The 20,447-nt window shown below is 34.4% G+C and overlaps 1 non-coding gene and 1 pseudogene across 1 annotated transcript; both read left to right on the top strand.

Annotated features, from left to right (window-relative positions):
* The first annotated feature begins 16,841 nt into the window (after positions 1 to 16,841).
* On the top strand, positions 16,842 to 20,430 carry LOC120158788 (annotated as a pseudogene).
* On the top strand, positions 19,403 to 19,475 carry LOC120158840. The gene has a single exon (XR_005519283.1). It is a non-coding gene; the product is annotated as a small nucleolar RNA snoR60 (small nucleolar RNA).
* Positions 20,431 to 20,447: the final 17 nt, after the last annotated feature.

Below are 20,447 nucleotides of genomic sequence, written 5' to 3' on the forward strand. Positions count from 1 at the left end.
CCCCGTGCAACGTCACTATCTCACGAATGTACAGCTGAGCTAGCCTCTCTAAGGTATAGTTCATCCGAACTAGGAGAAAATTAGTTGATTTAGTTAAACGATCTACTACGACCCAAACTACATTATGCCTTTGTCTAGTCATAGGTAACCTGATCATAAAGTCCATGGTCACTCTATCCCATTCCCACTAAGGAATCTAAATAAACTGAAGTAACCCTGAAGGAACATGGTGCTCTACTTTTATCTGCTAACACACTAGACACCTAGCGACAAACTTAGACACTACCATTTTCATACCCAACCACGTGTATAACTTTTGAAGCTCTTGGTGCATCTTGTTATTGCTTGGGTGAACTGAGAGTGGACTGCAATACACCTCATGAAGAATTTTACTATGCAATTGAATGTTTGCGGTTACACACAACTAACCCCTAAATTCCAACACACCCCCATCTCACAACTCAAAACTTGGTGTCTTGCCTTGACGAACCTATTCAACCTGATCCTTTAATCGGTCATCTAAATTTTATAATTTCTTAGTTTCACCTACTAACTCCAGGTCAAATCGTGACTCAACTAACAACCCACCTTCACTAGTTAGACTCAAATTTACTATAAGGGATCGTAACTTTGTCATCGATTTTCTGCTTAAGGTGTCTAGCACTACATTTGTTTTACTTTGATGGTAATCTATCACATAGTCATAGTCCTTTAGCAACTCAATCTACATATGTTGCCTTAAGTTCAACTCTCTTTATGTTAGTAGATTCTTAAGACTCTTGTGATCGGTGAAGATATGACACTTCTCACTAAACAGGTAGCGTCACCAAATCTTAAAGGCAAACACCACTGATGATAGCTCTAGGTCATGGATGGGTTAATTACGCTTGTGTGGTTTAAGTTGACAGGATACATAAGCTATAACCTTGTCTTCCTGCATCAAGATGTATCTAAGACCATTAAACAAAGTATCACTGAAAATTATGAAGTCCTTACCCGACTCTAGTTGAGTCAACACTAGGGCCTGAGTTAAGATAGTTTTAAACTACTCTAAACTCTTCTGTAGTTTCTTATCCCAATTGAAGGGAACTCCCTTCTGAAGCAATTTGGTTAGCAGAGCAGCTATCAATGAGAATCCCTGAATTAACTGATAATAATATTAAGCTAGACCTAGAAAAATATGTAGCTCTGACACACACTTAGGTGGCTTTCACTCAACTATGGCCTGAATTTTTTGAGGGAAGACTCGGATGCCTTATGTTGACACAACATGACCCTAAAATGAAACTTCTAACAACCAAAACTCACACTTCTTAAATTTAGCATACAATATGTTGGGAAAATCTTGCACTGCTTGGATTTCCTCGAGTGTTGGAATTGAATTTCGGGTATCGATCACACGAGCCAATAAGGCCTCACATCCCTAGTCAGTCATCCATTGAAATTTTATAGCTTACACGATCCTTGACTGGCCCAATTCTTATTAGCCATCACTAACTTGGTATCATCGTCTGTTCTAAGCTTAAGTTGCATGGTTTTACAATTCAAACTAGCGTAATGCTCTGATAACTAATCCATACACAATATCATGTCGAAATCTCAAAAGGGTAACTCCATCAAGTCTACTAGGAAGTTCTAACCCTGAATATCTACTAGCATCATTTATGAATCTTATCTACCAGAACATCTACACCTAGAGGGCATGATACTCAAACTATTATCTCTAAGTCTTCTGTTGTGGTCTATATTTCTTATACTAGGTTACATCATGTATAGGAGTGAGTGAAGTTGGGATCTAGTTTGATAATATGATACCACTAAATTTAACACCCTAATCTAGTTTGACCAGAAGATCGAAAGATTAAAGTGTCACACATGACCACCAATGGCTAACTCAAAAATTTTCTTTTAAAATCAACTGTAAACATCATTTAAAAACCATCCATAATGATATAAAATAAAAGCGTAATAATTCAAAGTTTACAAATATGGGTGAGCTCTCGAAACATCCAAAATAAAAATACTAAGTTTAATCAAAATAGAGTTATGACTGATTACAAAGGGTTTATAAATATTACACGCCCTCTAATATAAATCAAGACGTACTTTAAAACCTCGGCTGATCTAGAATATTTAATAATGATAACACTCCATGGAAGGTCTCCTAAGAACTTGGGCATAGAAACAAATTTTGAACGCTAAGCTTATGAGCTTAGTGCCACACTAATAATTGTATTGTACTACATGCATTCACTAAATGAGCATGTTAGTGGCATAGGTATGAAGACATAAGAATGATGACATGAAATGGTGAGGTATGCATCATGGTGAGGCTCAGGGTTCTTCATCTCACGACACACACCCCTCTAGCCTACTTAAGATACCCTTGGGTATCTAGGGTGAGATCCAAAAATACATTAGAAACATATACTTGATCAACTTACTTCGTTGAGTTTTGGGGCATTTGTGCCCAAATGGCTGTTGAAGGGCCTAAACACTGACTATATACAATCCAACATGAAGATTATCCTCTGTTAAAGGAAACTCAAGTGTCTTGGTTATTTCCCAAGCATCAAACAAGGCTAGTTTTATGTCATCATAGATGTTATTATTTCTAGTTATTTGAGTTTATTACTGATCTCACTTGTAATTTTATTTGATGTCATTCTGGTATTATTAGCCCCCTCAAGTTTAACCCCTTAACAATTTAGAATCCTTATTAAAATCTATACGCTAGTATCGATATCAAGCTTTTTGATATTGATACTATAACACCTCAAACCCTAATTTAGTAATTTGAGTTAAACCGGGCTTGTTTTAGATAAACCCAATAGCCTTGTGGGGAAACTTGGACCAAGAAAGCTTGGGTTTGGGCTTGGGTTGAGCCCTAAGGATGAGAAAAAATATATTTATAAGTTGTGATCAAATTTAGGAGGACCAAGAGGAGAATTATACCAAATTTTAAAAGAAATGATGAAATTCTTTAATGGGTAATGATGTAACCGACTACCACCCTCCCTTTCTCATTTTATTCATATTTTTATCTTTACCTCTTCCCTCCATCTCTATTTCTTCCTTCTTTAAGTTGGTTGAGTAAAAGGTAAAAACTTTGTGACATAGCAAGCCTTGTACAAGTTGCTAAAGGTAAGAATCTTAACCACCACCTTTAAAGCTTCAAATTGAGCCCTTAATCTCCTCATTTTAACACGGTATCCATGAGAAAAGTTTAGTAGGGGTTTAGAAACCCATAATGAATCAACCCATTTTTTAGAGACTAAAGCCTTAAAAAGTGTTTCTAACTCCTTTCTAAAGCCCCCAAACATGTAGTAATTCATATGTTTGATTCTTGTCTAGTGAGAGAAGTTGGAGAAAGCTCCAAAGCTAAAGGAAAAGAAAATATAGCACTTGGGTAAGATTGGGTGTTTCCAACAACTTAGGATATCAAGGTAACTTACTTCTAACTCATCTCTACTACAATACAGATCACAAGCTGTGTTTGTTAGCTTGCATGAGTCATGAAGTATGTTCATGATAGATTATAGCGTTTAGTGTTTTTAGCATGTTTATATACTTAGAATAACCCCTATTATCATATATAACACTTTAATAACGTTTAGGGATCTCAGTAGGACTCATGGGTATGTTATAGGGGTATTTTCATACCCAAAATAAAGTATTTTTGGGCTCGAGTATAGGTACTGGAAGAACGGTATCGATATTGTTCTTCAGCTAAGCAAAAAAGAGGGGATTTTAGGATAGAAGTATTGATACTCATACAATAAGTATCGATACTATAGGCAATGTATTGATACTCACAGGGTAGTATCGATACCAAGTTCACTTAACATATTCCAGTAGCCATGTTTAGTATTGGTACTCATGGGAGTATATATACCAAGGGTAGGTTATCGATACTCCCCATTAGGACTATCGATACTTAGGTATTTTTCAAAACATCGAAGATAAATTCAGTATCGATACTCATGAAAATATTGATACTATAGACCAAGAGTATTGCTACTCAAACTAAAGTATCGATACTAGGCCTTTTCTATCAGCCTTCAATAAGTCAGTAGTATCGATACCCAAGGGTTGGTACCGATAGCAAGAGGTCAATACTGATATTAGGGGCTTATTATCGGTACCCATGAATAGTTTTGGGTAAAAAACCAAAGGGTTTTAAGAGATAGAATTGAGGGACCCCAATAATTCCAAAACACCATGAAATAAAACTACAAGTGAGAGCAGTAATAAACTCAAAATAGCTAGAAATAATAACAATTAAGATGACATAAAACTAGCTGTATTTGATGTTTGGGACATAGTCAGGACACACGAGTTACTTTAGTAGATAACGATTGTATAATTCGAATATCTCATTTAGTGCCAAGGCACTTAAGTTGCTAGCTAGGCGCAGATGCTACAAGTCTTAATATAATAAGTAGGTTGGGTTTACGTTTTCGATGAATTTCAGATCTCACCACAAATACCCAAGGGTATATAAAAAGGCTAGAGGGGTGTGTGAGCTCCGAGATGTAAAACCCTCAGCCACACCATGATGTCTATCTCAGCATGCCATATCAGTATTTCCTTGTCTTCATAGCTATGCCACTAACATGCATATTTAGTGAATACATGTAGTATAGTATATTTATTAGTGTGACATTGAGCTTGTAAGCTTAGTGTTCGAAATGTGTTTCTCTGTGAATGTTCTTAGGAGAGTGTTCGTGAAGCATTATAGTCACCAGATATTCCAGCACAGCCGAGGCTTCAGAGTACATATTGATTTGTATTAGTCATAACTCTGTTTTATATTAAACTCAATATTGTTTTATTTTGAATATTTGAGAGCTCCCCGTACTTGTAAACTCACTTTTATTATGTTTTTATTTTTATATTACTATGGATGACTGTCACATTTGTTTTAAAAGAAAACTTTTTGGGTAAGCCACTTTAGTGGTCCTGTGTGACATCGTAATTCATCGATCTTCGAGTCAGGCTGGACTAGGGTGTTACAGGTACTGACCTTTGGGTATTGATACCCACCCTTGATATCGATACTGAAATGACTATTATAAGATGAGAAGAAATGGTAGTATCGATATTCTTGGAACAAGTATTGATACTTCTATATTAGTGTATCTATATTACCCTGGGTATCGATACCAAATTTTCTTTGATGTTTTAAAAATGCCTCAGTATCGATACCCATAATGGGAGTGTCAATTCTCAACCCTCAGTATCAATACTCCAATGAGTTCTGATACCAAAAATGGTTACTAAAATCTGCTAAGTGAACTCAGTATTTTTGCTTCTCTATGAGTATCGATACCTAACTAGTAGTATCAATACCCAAAGAATGAGTATTAATACTTATAGTCCAAAACTCCCTTGTTTTAAACATCTGACGAACAATATCGATATTGTTCTTTCAGTACAGATACTTAAACGTAGAAATGCCCTGTTTGGGAACGAAATGACTCATCCATTTCACCCAAAAGCCCTACTAAGGTTCCCAAACATGATTAGAGTTTTATGTACGATAAAAGGGATCATAATAGGTCCATAAACCTACTGAAAAAACAAAATACTGAAAGTTACCATGGACATACTTATATCCTTCCTAACTCATGTAAACTAATCAACACTCATTTAATCATCTACTGGGGGTAGAGTTGAGTTGTAAGTGAGTTACCTTGATGTCCTACGATGCTGGAAACACCCCAGCTCAACCAAGTGCTAGTTTTTCCTTTCCTTTGACCTTGGAGCTTTATTTAACTTCTCTCACTAGGTAAGAATAAAAAACCATGAGTAACTTGGTTGGAAGCTTAGAAAAGGATTTCGGACGTTTGTTGAGGCTTAAATCTCTAAAAAAAATGGGATGGTTATACTTAGGTTTCTAACCCCCACTAAAACATATAATTGGATACAATGATAGAATTAAGAGGTTGAGGGTTTGATTTGAAGCTCTAAAGGTGGTGGTTAAGATTTTTACCTTTAAAATGCCAAACTAGGATTCACCTTTGATGATTTCAAGTGGGAGGAAAATGAGATAAGACAAAGAAAGAAGATGACAAAATGGTTGGGGGGAGGAAAGAGGAATCAACGAGTGACATCACCAACATTTAAAGAATTCAACCTTTCATAACAAAAATGGGTAAACTACTTCCTCATTCCTTCAAGTTTGAATTTAAAAAAAAATATCCTTTTTAACATATGTTGGGCTTAATCCAAGCCTAAAACCACTCAAACTTGGTTCAAGGTTTCATAAAATTCAAGGGATTCATCCAAGGCCTTCTCGATTTAGTCTGAAACTCCTAACCCATAATTTGGAACATTATAGTTCTCGTGTGTTTTTCTTTCTTTTTTTTCCACTTCATCCATGAATATTCATACACGATTAACATCTCCTTCAAAGAAACCCAAGCTACCAGCTTTTCCCCTATTCTCTCAATACTTGACATGGATTCTTTACACATTCCTTAACATTAAAATTTTGTCAATTGGTTAAGAGACTGAAATTAACATTCCTAAAAAAATGAAAAACCGAACCAATGAAACACAATTAAAATCCAAAAGCCCTTTGAGACCAAAGTTATCAGTTTTAAATCCATTATAAAACGGTGCATTAAGTTCAAACAATTTTTTTTTTCGAAATTGGAGATGCTGGTGTAGTACTTCGTGTTGCAATAAGAGCTTGGTTAGTTAAATTTATAAGGTAGGAATTTCTGCACCACTAAGTGCAGATTTGCAGGTTGTGGCTAAGGGCTAAAAATTACTTTGAATTAAGAATTTTGACAGGTATTGGTTAAATTTGATAATGCCAGTGTAGTCTTGTTACTTTGATGCTACACAAGTAGTCTCATTTTCTTGGTAAGGATGACTTAAAATATTTGTGAGAGGAATTAGACTGTTAAGTTCAGACATATTTAGAGGGAATCTAACACTGTGGTAGATTGCTTAGCAAAACGAGGAATCAATGTGAACATGAAAACCCAAGTTTTTGAAGCTAGTCCTGATGAGTTTTGGATCAAAAACCTAAAAGTTCTAACGGGTAAGAATTTCAAATAAAAACTTCTTTGGAAAGAAAAAACAACAACAGTGAAGATCAAAGATTCCATTTCAAGTACTGGGAGAAGAAAAATCAGATTTTGAGTTGAGTCTGGTTTTACTTTGTCAAAAGTTAGATTTTGATTTGGTGAAAACAAAGAATTAAAATAACATAACAATCTTTCTCATTTTCCATTTTTTCAATGATATTTTTTTTATTAAATGAGTCAAAGACCAGTCAATTAGCGCCAAATAAGTTAGCTTAACATGCCACACTTGTCTTCCGTTATTGGGGTAACACCTATTTGCAAATCGATAATTTTAGTGATCAATTTATTATAATTTGATATTATTAGTAATTAATTTGTTACTTTTGAAACTTCAATGAGAAAAAAAAAACTTACTCAAATATTACTGACCATTTATATAGTCTACCCTTTAAATAATTGTATTTATAAAATATATACATATAATTAAAAATTAAAAATATTATTTTATAATTGCATAAAATTATTTAAAACATCACAACATAATTTAAAACCACGTCTATTTTTTTTCTTAATTGAATTGTATCAATATGAAATGACCTTTCATGCTTAACATGTGAGTCAAATTAGAGAATATGAACTAAATTCAAACTTATGCATTATATAAAGAATAATAGTAAGTTTTGGCTTAGGGCTAATTTAGTATTGCATTTGAAAATTAATTTTTAAAACTCATAGAAAACAACTTTTAAAATTGACTTTTTAAAAGTGCAGTTTAAAATTTAACTGTTTAAGATTGCTGTTAAAAAATGATTTAGAAAAGATAAAATATTTGTTTTAGATAACTCATGATATATAAAATATATCAACTTAAACTATAATAAAAATATAAAAAATATTTTAAAATAACTCATTATAATATTTTTATATATGAAATATTTTATTAAAAATATATTATCAATATTTTCTAACATTTGAATTATAAAAAGTATTTTAATTATTTCAATTTAACCAAAATCCCTCATTTAAAATTTAAAATTTAAAATAAAATAATTGAAATTATATATTTATCCTTTTAACCATTCAAAAAAATAGCAGATATATATTATAAATAAATTTAAAATAAATTGTTATTATATATAAAATATATTAATTTAAACTATAATAAAAATATAATTATAATAATAATATATTTTATAATAACTCATTATTAATATTTTAATATATAAATCATAAATTTTATTTACTTTTAAGTAATTAAAATAATTTTTAATTAATAAACTATTTTTAAGGATGTTAGTATTAAATTATTGAAATAAAATATAAATACATAATTAATAAATTAAATTAAATTTCAAAATTCCTTTCACTCGTGTATTGGTAAGAATAAAAATATAAATTTGATTTTACACGCAAAGTTGTAAATGAAAAACTAGAAATCATAGTTTTTGCGGTTTGTTTGAAACCTTTGTTTTCACCATATTTGTTTTTCAATTTTTACATATTTTTTATTGATTTTTCGATCAAAATGAACATTTTAGCTAAATATAATTTAGAAAGCATTACCAAACACATCATTAATAGATTTAACTATTATTGTTTGTATAAGAATTAAAAATTATTTTTTAAAAATTAAAAAACAAATAAAAATATATAGATTAAATCTGTAGTTGATGTATAATATAAAAATTAATAAAAGAATTTGACTTAAAATATGTCTGCATTTATTTGTAGAGCCTAGTTCTAGAGGTAAGTATTTAATTGAATTGAATTGAAAAAAAAACATATTAGTTGAATTTATGAGCACCTTTTTATCATTCAAACTATATTAGAAAAATGGATCAATTCAAATCAAATATATTTATTCAAGTTTCTATCCAAATTTAAATTTAATTATTTATAATGACATGATACGAATTGGTTCTAATTAAATAATTTTTTAACCATATATAACATTATTTAATATTTATAATATTATTTAATAAAATAAATACCATCTAAATTTATATAATAACTTTATAACATTATTTTGAAAAAAAAATAGTGGAGAAGAAAAAATTTACAAAGAGTTACAATCAAATTTTTAAATACAAAGTTAAGGGATTGAATATGAAAAAAAATTATTGTTAAAAATAGGAATTGAAGTTACGTAGATATTCTAGTGTGGTGAAAGAACATTTTATTCAAATTTAGTCCAAAATGGACTAAAAACAAAAGATAATTTGAAGAAACAAGATCATATAAAATTAAAGGATTAAATTAAAAAAACTATCAAAAGAATAAATTGAATATACGTGAGTATTCGAAGGTGATTGCTAAACTTGTAATTCAAATTTGATCAAAAATAGATTTAAAATAAAAAATAAATTATTTTATTAAGTATCGAAACAACATCATTTTATTTTTCAATTTTAAAAAATTTAAACTTTATTTGTAGTTAAAATTGCATTAAGATGCATAAACTAAACGACATTAGTGATAAATATTATTATTATTCTTTGAGGTCCCTGATATAAGACCTAAATATCAAATATATAAACATTTAATATCAAATAATTGAAAATTACTTTTAAATTGATTATCTTGTATTTATTCCAAAATTAATAAAATGAAATTTTCATTAAGAGTGAACAGGGATTAATGTGGAACAATCATATCAAGATAGTCAGGTTAGGCAAAGGAATCCCGTCATTTGGTACGATACTCACAATTTGTGAATTGCTTATGTGTTAATAAGTAGAAAATGGATCATCAAAAAGAATGAAAAATCAGAAAAATGTATAGTTGGAGATATCAAATGAAAGTGGAATATAATAAGGTTTAATGATAAAAATTACTTCTAAATTATGTTTTTTTTTTCCATTTGGTTAAATTTTATGTTTAATATTTGTAGTATGTATAAATTATAGATTTAATCTATATAAATTATAAAGTAATCTCGTTATTTGTAACCCCTAGACCCGGTTTGTAAGTTAGACTCAAACTTAAGTGGTCGCATATCCCATTTGGAGAGATTTTTTTTAAAATAACTTTTAAAACATTACAGATAATACTAAACAAAATATCGGTAATACAAATATATCCAAAATGATAGAAAAATATATGTCACCAAACACAACTGAAAAACATATAGAGATATACGTTCGTACAAAATAAAGTAGTTGATCTCCTCTGATGCCAAATCTGTTGCTTATTGTCTGTTGTTATCTGAAAAAGGGTAAAACTATAAAATGAGCTAAAAAGCCCAATGTGCTTTAAACAGTGTATAAAAACGTACTAATAAAATATTCCAGTAAAATCAGTTCATCAAACATGTTTTTTTTTAAATATGAACACTACCCTCATCCGTCACGAACAAAATGTGTAGGTTCCCCATAACCATACACCCCGTCACGTCCAGTAAGGCCCTGAGCACAAAGCCGAGGAGCCTGCAAGTATTCTTCCTCCAACAATATTCCCCCTCCAACAATATTCCCCCCAATGTCAGTAATAAACAAGTGTGTGTATTCAAGTGAAATTGGTGAATAATTCATGCTTAAAAAAATCATATACCGAAATACATAAATCAGATATCAGGTAACCAATATTCAGAAATCAAGTATCATGTATCATATCATAACAATATTATGAATTATCACCAATCTAAAACAAATCAAATAATATTTTTAAAATAGTAAAATAACATTGTCATGAAACACACCTGTAACAGTCTGAGAAATCAGATAGGGAAGCCTATTACTGGGTTTGTTGATCACGCTCTGCTGTAGCGCTAGATCCTACGAATTGGAAAAATCCATATTGGAATCCTAATATAAATAATCTTAATCTTTAATTAAAAAATATACGAAAACCTACGGGTAATTCTTGTAGTACGCAGTTCGGGCTGATCTGACGAACATACAACTCCGGACCTAACTGATCCTCGCTCAGGTGAAATACGAGTTCCTTCATAAAATATTTTATTGAATCAATTTCTTAACCAAATTTCAAATAAATAATCAAAAATGCTAAAATACTAAGCTTGTTGGGTTTACAAGCTCGATTCGGGAATTTCGGGTCAGAATTTTGCAAAACATACTTCAAAATCGGGTTCAGAACGTCGAAAAATATAAAATATGACCTTCCGAAAATTTGAATTCTTGGTCAAAATCAAAGTCAACGGGTTTGACTGACGATTTGAAGACTTTTGGGTTTGAATTTGGTGAAACGGACCCTAAAAACATATTCGGAACGTCAAAAAAATGTCAGGATAAGTATTCTCTGAAAAGATTAACGGCTGTTTAATGGTCGGTCAAAACCGGTCAAAGTTCTGGTCAAAAGTGATCAACAGATGCTCAACCATTTTACACATTTATCACCATTTTCAAAAAAAATTCCAAAATATCACTTTTTTTTAAAACAATTACGAAAATATCACTTTTTAAAACTTACAAAAATAGCACCATTTTCAAAATAATTACCAGAATACCACCATTTTCAAAATAATTACTAAAATATCACCTGGTCAACGGTCAACGGGTCAGGTCAGGTCAACGGGTCGGGTCGGGTTGGAGCCGGTCAAACCGGTCATTTTGTTCTTCCCCACGCGCAGTGGCGGCGCGTGAGAGCTCCTCCGGCAGCGTAAAATTCACGGAAAAATTCCTAAAAATTATTTTGAGCGATTTCGAGATACTTACAAAGCTCGGTTCAAATTTTTGAACGGCAGAGAGCTCGATTTCAACAAATCGGAAACTTTGGCCGCTACATCTCCTCACGCGTCGCCGCCGACGAAGACCAAGGATGACACCGACGGACTCGAAACGGCACAAGGAACACGATGGTGCGGGAGGTGTCGAAAACGGAGCAACGATCGACGACGAATTTAAGATTTTCTCGTCGATGAAGTTAAAAAATGTCGAGACTTTGACTTGAAATTCTCGGCGTTTGGCAGCGTTTCACTTCAATTAATTTAAGGGATTTGTTCCTCGCTCGATGATGAACACGATGGTGTTTTCAAAACAACGATCGGAGGTCGGACGGCGTCGGGATCGTGGTTGGAAGTTGAGATGCGTGGGGGTAAAAACTTAGCAAATTGTTCTGGTATGAAACCAGAATCAATTTGCACGCATATAAGAAAAAAAATCTGCCGATACTCCTTGGAAATATTCAGTGATTGGTCACTGAATTTCCTTCACTTTTTAAAACAGGCTACACGTTTTAAAAACTTCCAATTAAATCCTCAAATTTTTCCAATTTACTTAATTAAATATTTTTTTCAAATTTTCGGGTTGTTACAATTCTCCCCCTCTATAAGAAATTTCGTCTTCGAAATTTACCTTATGAAAATAGATGAGGAAATTGAGCCTTCATTGATTCCAATGTCTCCCAAGTAGCTTCTGAGGGGCTACGATTACTCCACTGAACTTTGACCATTGGAATACGCCTATTCCGAAGAACTCGCTAATCCCTCTCTAAAACATGAACAGGCTCCTCCTCATATGAAAAATCAGGTCTCAGCTCTACCTCATCAACTTGAATGATATGATATGGATCTGGACGGTATCGCCTCAACACAAATACATGAAAAACATCATGAATATGACTGAGCTGGGGAGGCAACTCAAGCTGATAAGCAACAGTTCCAACTTTCTTCAAAATACGATACGTCCCAATAAATTACAGACTCAGTTTACCCTTACGTCCAAATCTCAATACCTTCTTCCATGGGGATACCTTGAGAAAAACCTGATCTCCAACCTCAAACTCGATATCCTTACGTCGCTTATATGCGTATGATTTATGCCTATCGAATGCCTCTTTTAAGCGATCACGGATCAATCTGACAGTATCTTCAGTCTCTCAAACCAAGTCTGGACCCAAAGTTTTTTTATCATGAAACTCTGTCCAACATATGGGAGTACGCCATCTACGTTCATACAGAGCCTCGTACGGTGCCATGCGAATACTTTCCTGGTAACTATTATTGTAAGCAAACTCAGCTAATGACAATAAATCTTCCCAGCTACCACAAAAATCAATCACACAACCTCGTAACATATCCTCCAATACTTGAATAACTCGTTCAGACTGTCCATCAGTCTGAGGATGAAAAGTTGTACTGAAATTCAAACGAGTACCTAGAGCCTCATGCAAAGCTTTCCAGAACCTGGAAGTGAACCTCGGATCTCGGTCAGATATGATAGACAACGGTACACCATAAAGTCTAACGATCTCATAAATATACAACTTAGCCAGTTTGTCCAGAGAATAATTAATCCGGATAGGAATAAAGTGCGCTGACTTAGTGAGTCGATCAACAATCACCCAAATAGAATCCTTTTTGGAATGAGCTATCCAGAAGTTGTTTTGCTTTAATCTCCTCGGCCAAAGTGGGTTTAACTTGCAACTCTGCTAACAAACTATTATCATCAAATAAACTCAAGTTGGCGAATAATACTATGAGATCTGATATCGCCTTACGGCTCAAGGTGTCTGCTACTACATTAGCCTTCCCTGGATGATATTCTATCTCTAAATCATAGTCCTTTAAAAGCTCCAACCAGTGGCGCTGTCTCAAATTCAATTCTTTCTGAGTAAGCAGATACTTCAGACTCTTATGATCAGTATAAATATAACAATTTTCTCCGTATAGGTAATGTTTCCAGATTTTTAAAGCAAAAACCACGGCAGCTAACTCCATATCATGAATAGGATAGTTACGTTCATGTGGCTTTAACTGACGCGAAGCATAAGCGACAACCTTCCCATCTTGTATCAAAACACATCCTAATCCAGAGTGAGAAGCATCACTGTAGACAGAAAAATCCTTCCCAGATTCAGGCTGAATCAGTACTGGGGCTTGAGTTAGAATAATCTTCAATTTCTCAAAGCTAGCTTGTTGGTTCTCAGACCAGACAAATGGAACATCTTTCCTCAATAGTTTCGTCAGAGGAGCTGTAATAAGGGAGAACCCCTCAACGAAACGACGGTAGTAACCAGCTAAACACAAGAAACTACGGATCTCAGAAACATTCCTGGGTTGTTTCCAGTTCAGAATAGCCTCCACTTTGCTTGGATCCACCCGAATACTATCAGCAAAAACGATATGTCCAAGAAAAGTCACTTTGTTGAGCCAGAACTCACACTTGCTCAACTTAGCGTATAACTTATTTTCCCTTAGAGTCTGTAGAACAATCGTTAAATACTCCTCATGTTCTGCTACAGTTGGAGAATACACCAATATGTCATTGATGAACACAACTACAAACTGGTCCAAATAAAGTCAAAACACCCTATGCATCATATCCATAAAAGCAGCAGGGGGATTTGTTAACCCGAACGACATCACTAAAAACTCATAATGCCCATACCGAGTTCAAAAAGCAGTCTTTGGAATATCCGAATCTTTCACTTTGAGTTGATAATAACCAGATCTCAAGTCTATCTTTGAAAAGATAGAAGCCCCTCGAAATTGGTCAAATAAATCATCGATTCTGGGCAGAGGATATTTTTTTTTAACCATGAGCTTGTTCAGTTTCCTATAATCGATACAAAGTCTCAATGTCCCATCTTTCTTCTTGACAAAGAGAACTGGGGCTTCCCACGGTGATACACTGGGTCGGATAAATCCCCTATCTAACAACTCCTGGAGTTGGACTTTACGTTTCTTAAGCTCCTTTGGAGCCATACGATAAGGAGCAATTAAAATCGGGGTGGTACCAGAATAGACTTCAATTTCAAACTCAACCTCTCTATCTGGCGGTAATCTAGGCAACTCCTCGGGAAAAACATCGGGAAATTCATTGACAATCTGGATGCCTTCAATATCATATTGAGAACTCCTAGTATCCAATATATAAGCAAGAAATGCCTCGGAACCTAGTATCCAATGTAGGTTCTCTGGCCTCAGATCTGACTGGACCCCTACTCTGAGATACTCGGCCTCTATTAGCCGATCCTGGTGCTCTGCCCTGACTATGACTCACCACTGGAGTCTGAACAGTACTCTGAGTACAAGCGGGAGTACGAGATGGTGTCTGAACAGAATGAGGTATCTCTGGACAATCCTTCAAATGATGGTCACCAGACCCACATTTATAACAAGTACCCAATTTTATCATACATTCCCCAAAATGATGTTTCCCACAATAATCGCATGTTGGCAGGGACTGCGACCCAAAAGAACTACCATGTCTAGAAGATTGAACAGCTGAAGAACTAGATGCAACAGGTCTGACACTCTTACCACCTCTCTGAAATGACTCACCCATACCTCTCTTTCTAGGGTGTGTAGAAGAATCAACAGAACCAGCAGGCCTCCTGAATCGGGTTTGAGTTCGATCACTATCTCTCTTGTGCTCCATCCCCAAACGCTTTATTTCCTCAACAGTCTTGGCTATCTCAACCAATGCATCAAAATTCCTCTCTCGGTGAGTAGCGACTCGACTCCTGATTTCATACTTGAGTCCATTCTCGAACCTCAAGCATCGATCTGTCTCAGTGTCAACAAGTCTAGGAGCATAACGACTCAATCGGATGAACTCAACCTCGTAGTCCATAACAGACATACTACCCTGCTCTAGATTCTGAAACTCCTGACGTCACTCCTGCAGGTATCTCTCTTCCAATGTAGCGACTCTGGAAGCGCGTCTTGAAAAGATCCCATGTTAACTGGTTTCTCGGAATACTACCAGAAATTGATTGCCACCATTTGCAGCTCTCTTTCTTCAACATAGTTAGAGACCCCTTCAACTTCTGTTCAGGTCTGAGGTCCATCTCATCCATAATCCTCTCTGTGTCCTTCAGCCAATATTCAGCGTCTGTCGGAGGTCCACCAGTAATACCCTCTAATGGAATTACACCAGCAGTAACCAGAGAATTTGAAATCTTAACCGCAGTCATATTACTAGGGGCTCTAGCAGCTCTCTGAAACATACATAATATAGCTCTATTAATGGCATCTTCGTTCATGTCAGTATCCTCATCTCCAGTGATGGGAGGATCTCTCACAAGAGTAAATTGATCATCATGAGAAAGGGTCGGATCTACTTGCGGAACAGGAGGATCACGTGAAGACATCGAATCGTCTATCGTAACAGAAGGTCGAGTGACTCGTCCTCGACCACGGCCACGTCCTGTCCTACGACCTCTAGCAGCACTCATTGTTGGATCTATAAGGCTATACAGAAAGAATTTGAAACATATGTCAGATTAGCATCAGGGATCTCAAGAAAACTTTAAATCATACAATAAGGTGACATTTATTTTCTTCAAAATTTCTTAAAAATCCAAAGTTTAGGACCCATATATAGTCTGAGTGTTTAAAATCGAAAGCTCTGATACCACCAAATATAACCCCCCAGACCCGGTCTGTAAGTTAGACTTAAACCTAAGTGGTCACATATCTCATTCAGAGAGATTTTTTTTAAAAATGACTTATAAAACATTACAGGTAATACTAAACAAAATATCGGTAATACAAATATATCCAAAATGATAGAAAAATATATGTCACCAAACACAACTGAAAAACATATAAAGATATACGTTCGAACAAAATAAAGTAGTTGATCTCCTCTGATCCCAAATCTGCTACTTACTGTCTACTGTTATCTGAAAAAGGGTAAAATTATAGAATGAGCTAAAAAGCCCAGTGTGCTTCAAACAGTGTATAAAAATATACTAATAAAATATTACAGTAAAATCAGTTCATCAAACATGTTTGTTTTTTTTTAAATATGAACACTACCCCCATCTGTCACGAACAAAATGTGTAGGTTCCCCAGAACCATACACCCCGTCACGTCCAGTAAGGCCCTAAGCACAATGCCGAGGAGCCTGCAAGTATTCTTTCTCCAACAATATTCCCCCCAATGTTAGTAATAAACAAGTATGTATTCAAGTGAAATTGGTGAATAATTCATGCTTAAAAAAAGCATATACCGAAATACATAAATTAGATATCAGGTAACCAATATTCAGAAATCAAGTATCATGTATCATGTCATAACAGTATTTTGTTGATCACGCTCTGCTGTAGCGCTAGATCCTACGAATTGGAAAAATCCATATTGGAATCCTAATATAAATAATATTAATCTTTAATTAAATAATATACGGAAACCTACGGGTAATTCTTGTAGTACGCGGTTCGGGCTGATCTGACGAACGTACAACTCCGGACCTAACTGATCCTCGCTCAGGTGAAATACGAGTACCTTCATAAAATATTTTATTGAATCAATTTCTTAACCAAATTTCAAATAATAATCAAAAATGCTAAAATACTAAGCTTGTTGGGTTTACAAGCTCGATTCGGGAATTTCAGGTCAGAATTTTGCAAAACGAACTTCAAAATCGGATTCAGAACTTCGAAAAACATAAAATATGACTTTCCAAAAATTTGAATTCTTGGTCAAAATCAAAGTCAACGGGTTTGACTGACGGTTTGAAGACTTTTCGGGTTTGAATTTGGTGAAACGGACACCAAAAACATATTCGGGACATAAAAAAATGTCAGGATAAGTATTCTCAGAAAAGATTAAAGTTGTTTAATGGCCGGTCAAAACCGGTCAAATTTCTAGTCAAAAGTGGTCAACATAAGCTCAACCATTTTACACAATTATCACCATTTTCAAAAAAGTTTCCAAAATATCACTTATTTAAAAAAAAACTCTCTAAATGGGATATGTGACCACTTAGGTTTGAGTCTAACTTACAGACCGGATCTAGGGGATTACATCATTATTGTTCCTAGACGTAACAAATTCAAACATCAGCGACTACAGTAAGATAATTGAGCGTTAATTGTTAAATAATTAAAAATATTTAAAATATATATTATTTTATAATCATTTTAATTTAATAAAATATAGTGTTGATTTTGATGTAAACCCTAATTGGGGTCCTTCAAATAGTTTACCTTTTTGTAAGCTCAGAGGCGGCTTACTTTTCTATTTATTTCTGTTTTAAGTAATTTACAGTCTCTTAGTTGTTTTTCTGTTTTTTTTTTATAATATGCAGTACGTGGTGGTCATTTTGATGCAAACCCTAATTGGGGTTCATTCAAATAGTTTACCTTTTTTTAAGCTCAGAGCCTCAGAGGCGGCTTACTTTTCTGTGTCTGTTTTAAGTAATTTACAGTCTCTTAGTTGTTTTTCTATTTTCTTTTTATAATATGCAGTCCGTGGTGGTGGTGGTGGTGGTGGTGGTGGTGGTGGGTTTAGGGGAAGAGGTGATGGAGGGAGAGGGAGAGGGAGAGGAGGTGGTGGTGGTGGAGGAAGAGGTGGCGAAAGGTGGGAGCAAGGTCGTAGTAGATCCCCATAGACACGAGGGTGTTTTTGTTGCCAAGGGTAAAGAAGATGCTTTGGTTACTAAGAATATGGTTCCTGGTGAGGCTGTCTACAATGAGAAAAGGATTGCTGTTCAGGTCATCTTCTCTTTCTAATAACTCACTCCATTCCCTTTATCTTATTCAGCCCTGTAAAATAGTAAATATGATTTCTTGGTAAGACCATATGATTAATTTTGTAATGAGAAATTGAAGGCCTTTTGAATTTTAACTTAACAGAATGAAAATGGGACCAAAGTTGAATACAGGGTTTGGAATCCTTTCCGATCTAAGTTGGCAGTTGCAATTCTTTGCGGTGTCGATAATATATGGATTGTAAGCTTTCATTTATCATTTTGCTTTGTCTTTCCTTTTTCCATGTATTATTGTGGTCCCTTATAAAACCTGTCTAATTTGATTTTTTATTGGTTTAATCAAGAAGCCTGGTGCTAAGGTTCTCTACCTTATAGCTGCGTCTGGTACCACTGTTTCTCATGTATCTGATGTTGTTGGTCCTGTAAGTTCTGTATTCCCCTAAACATTGTCTTTGTTTCTTTCATCTGGCAAAGTTGCTCATCATTTTTCGTCTGTCGTTCAGAATGGGGGTGGTTTATGCTGTGGAGTTTTCTCATTAAAGTGGTTGAGACTTGGTAAACATGGCTAAGAAATGAACCAATGTTATACCCATCATTGAAGATGCCAGGCATCCTGCTAAATATAGAATGCTTGTTGGCAGTGGATGTGATATTTTCTGATGTTTCTCAGCCTGATCAGGTTTGTGTTCGAGTATTTGTGGCTTTATTTACTATTTAAAGGCTAGTGAAAAGCAATCATGAAGATCAGGTTTATTTTCTGGATCATCTGTAGCTGAGATTCTAGTGTAGTGTCTTGGACCTTAGCAATGTATCTTTGTTCTTGCATTTTTTTTTATTTATATCACCATTGAGTGCATCCTGCATTTCAAATTTGAGTTGAGTTGCTAAGCACATTGCTTTCCTTGGTTTGTTTATCATTTGGCTCTGTATGTGTTTATTCTTCAGTGTCCTGTTTTCAAAGACTGCATATGATGAACTCTACTCGGATTCCCCTTCAAGACTGCTTGAGTGATGCAAACTCGAGTTTCTGATGCAATATTAAGTTGTGAACTTAGAGTAATTTTCTGATTTTTGTAAAATCTTTTTTTAGATAGTGTGTTTCTTGGTTTTATTTAATATACTTACGCAAGTATTTGGCTACAAGGAGAATTCGAATATACTTCCATTTTACTTGGATTCTCCTTGAGGAAAATTCAGATGATAAAATACCAAGTTTCAGATGCTTTGCATCCTTTTTTTGCAAAGTTTTTTCAATTTCTCAAGTAAGGCATTGATTTCTTGACTCTCTTAAGTAATTGTATATATTATTTGTTAAAACATGTCACATCCTCACGCTAGTTTTCAGAAACTTCTTTTCATTGTTTTATAAGTTCTTTCACTCTTTCTTTACATGTGTATTGCTGAATAATTGAAAAGGAGTATTTATTTTCATCAGTGCTCTTTTTTCACAATTGAGTCATATAATTCGATACCTATCTCACATCCTTTGCTGATGGAGATGAGTTGAGACATCTTCCGCATTTCCTTTCGTTTCTTAGCCTTTGTTTCTTCTTAAGCAGGCTAGGATTTTGGCATTGAATGCATCGTTTTTGTTATTTCGATCAAGGTTAGTGCTTGAAGATTTTCGGAGTTTGAATTGAAATTGTTATACTTTGTACTTGTTGGAGACAGAAGTTCATAAGCTTTCCTGTTCAGTATGTTTGCGTAAACTCGAATGGATATTTGTTTTCAGGCAAGCTGCATTAATTGACTGTTCCTACTGAGGCTGTATTCCAGAGCGAAGTTAAGAAATTGCAACAGGAGCGGTTCAAGCCTTTTGAGCAAGTCACTTGTGAACCTTTTAAGCGCGATCATGCGTGTGTCGTTGAATGCCGAAGAAAAAGAAAGCTGCCGCATACTGTTTTCGAAGCTTTAATGTTTTCAGTTTTTACTGTAATGTTTCCTCATTGTTTTCTGCAGAACTATAACGATTATTCAATTGGTGTTTCCGGTACATACTGAACGAAC

Source organism: Hibiscus syriacus, unplaced genomic scaffold (assembly GCF_006381635.1).
Source record: "Hibiscus syriacus cultivar Baekdansim isolate YM2019G1 unplaced genomic scaffold, ASM638163v2 tig00111330_pilon, whole genome shotgun sequence".
Lineage (NCBI taxonomy): Eukaryota > Viridiplantae > Streptophyta > Magnoliopsida > Malvales > Malvaceae > Hibiscus > Hibiscus syriacus.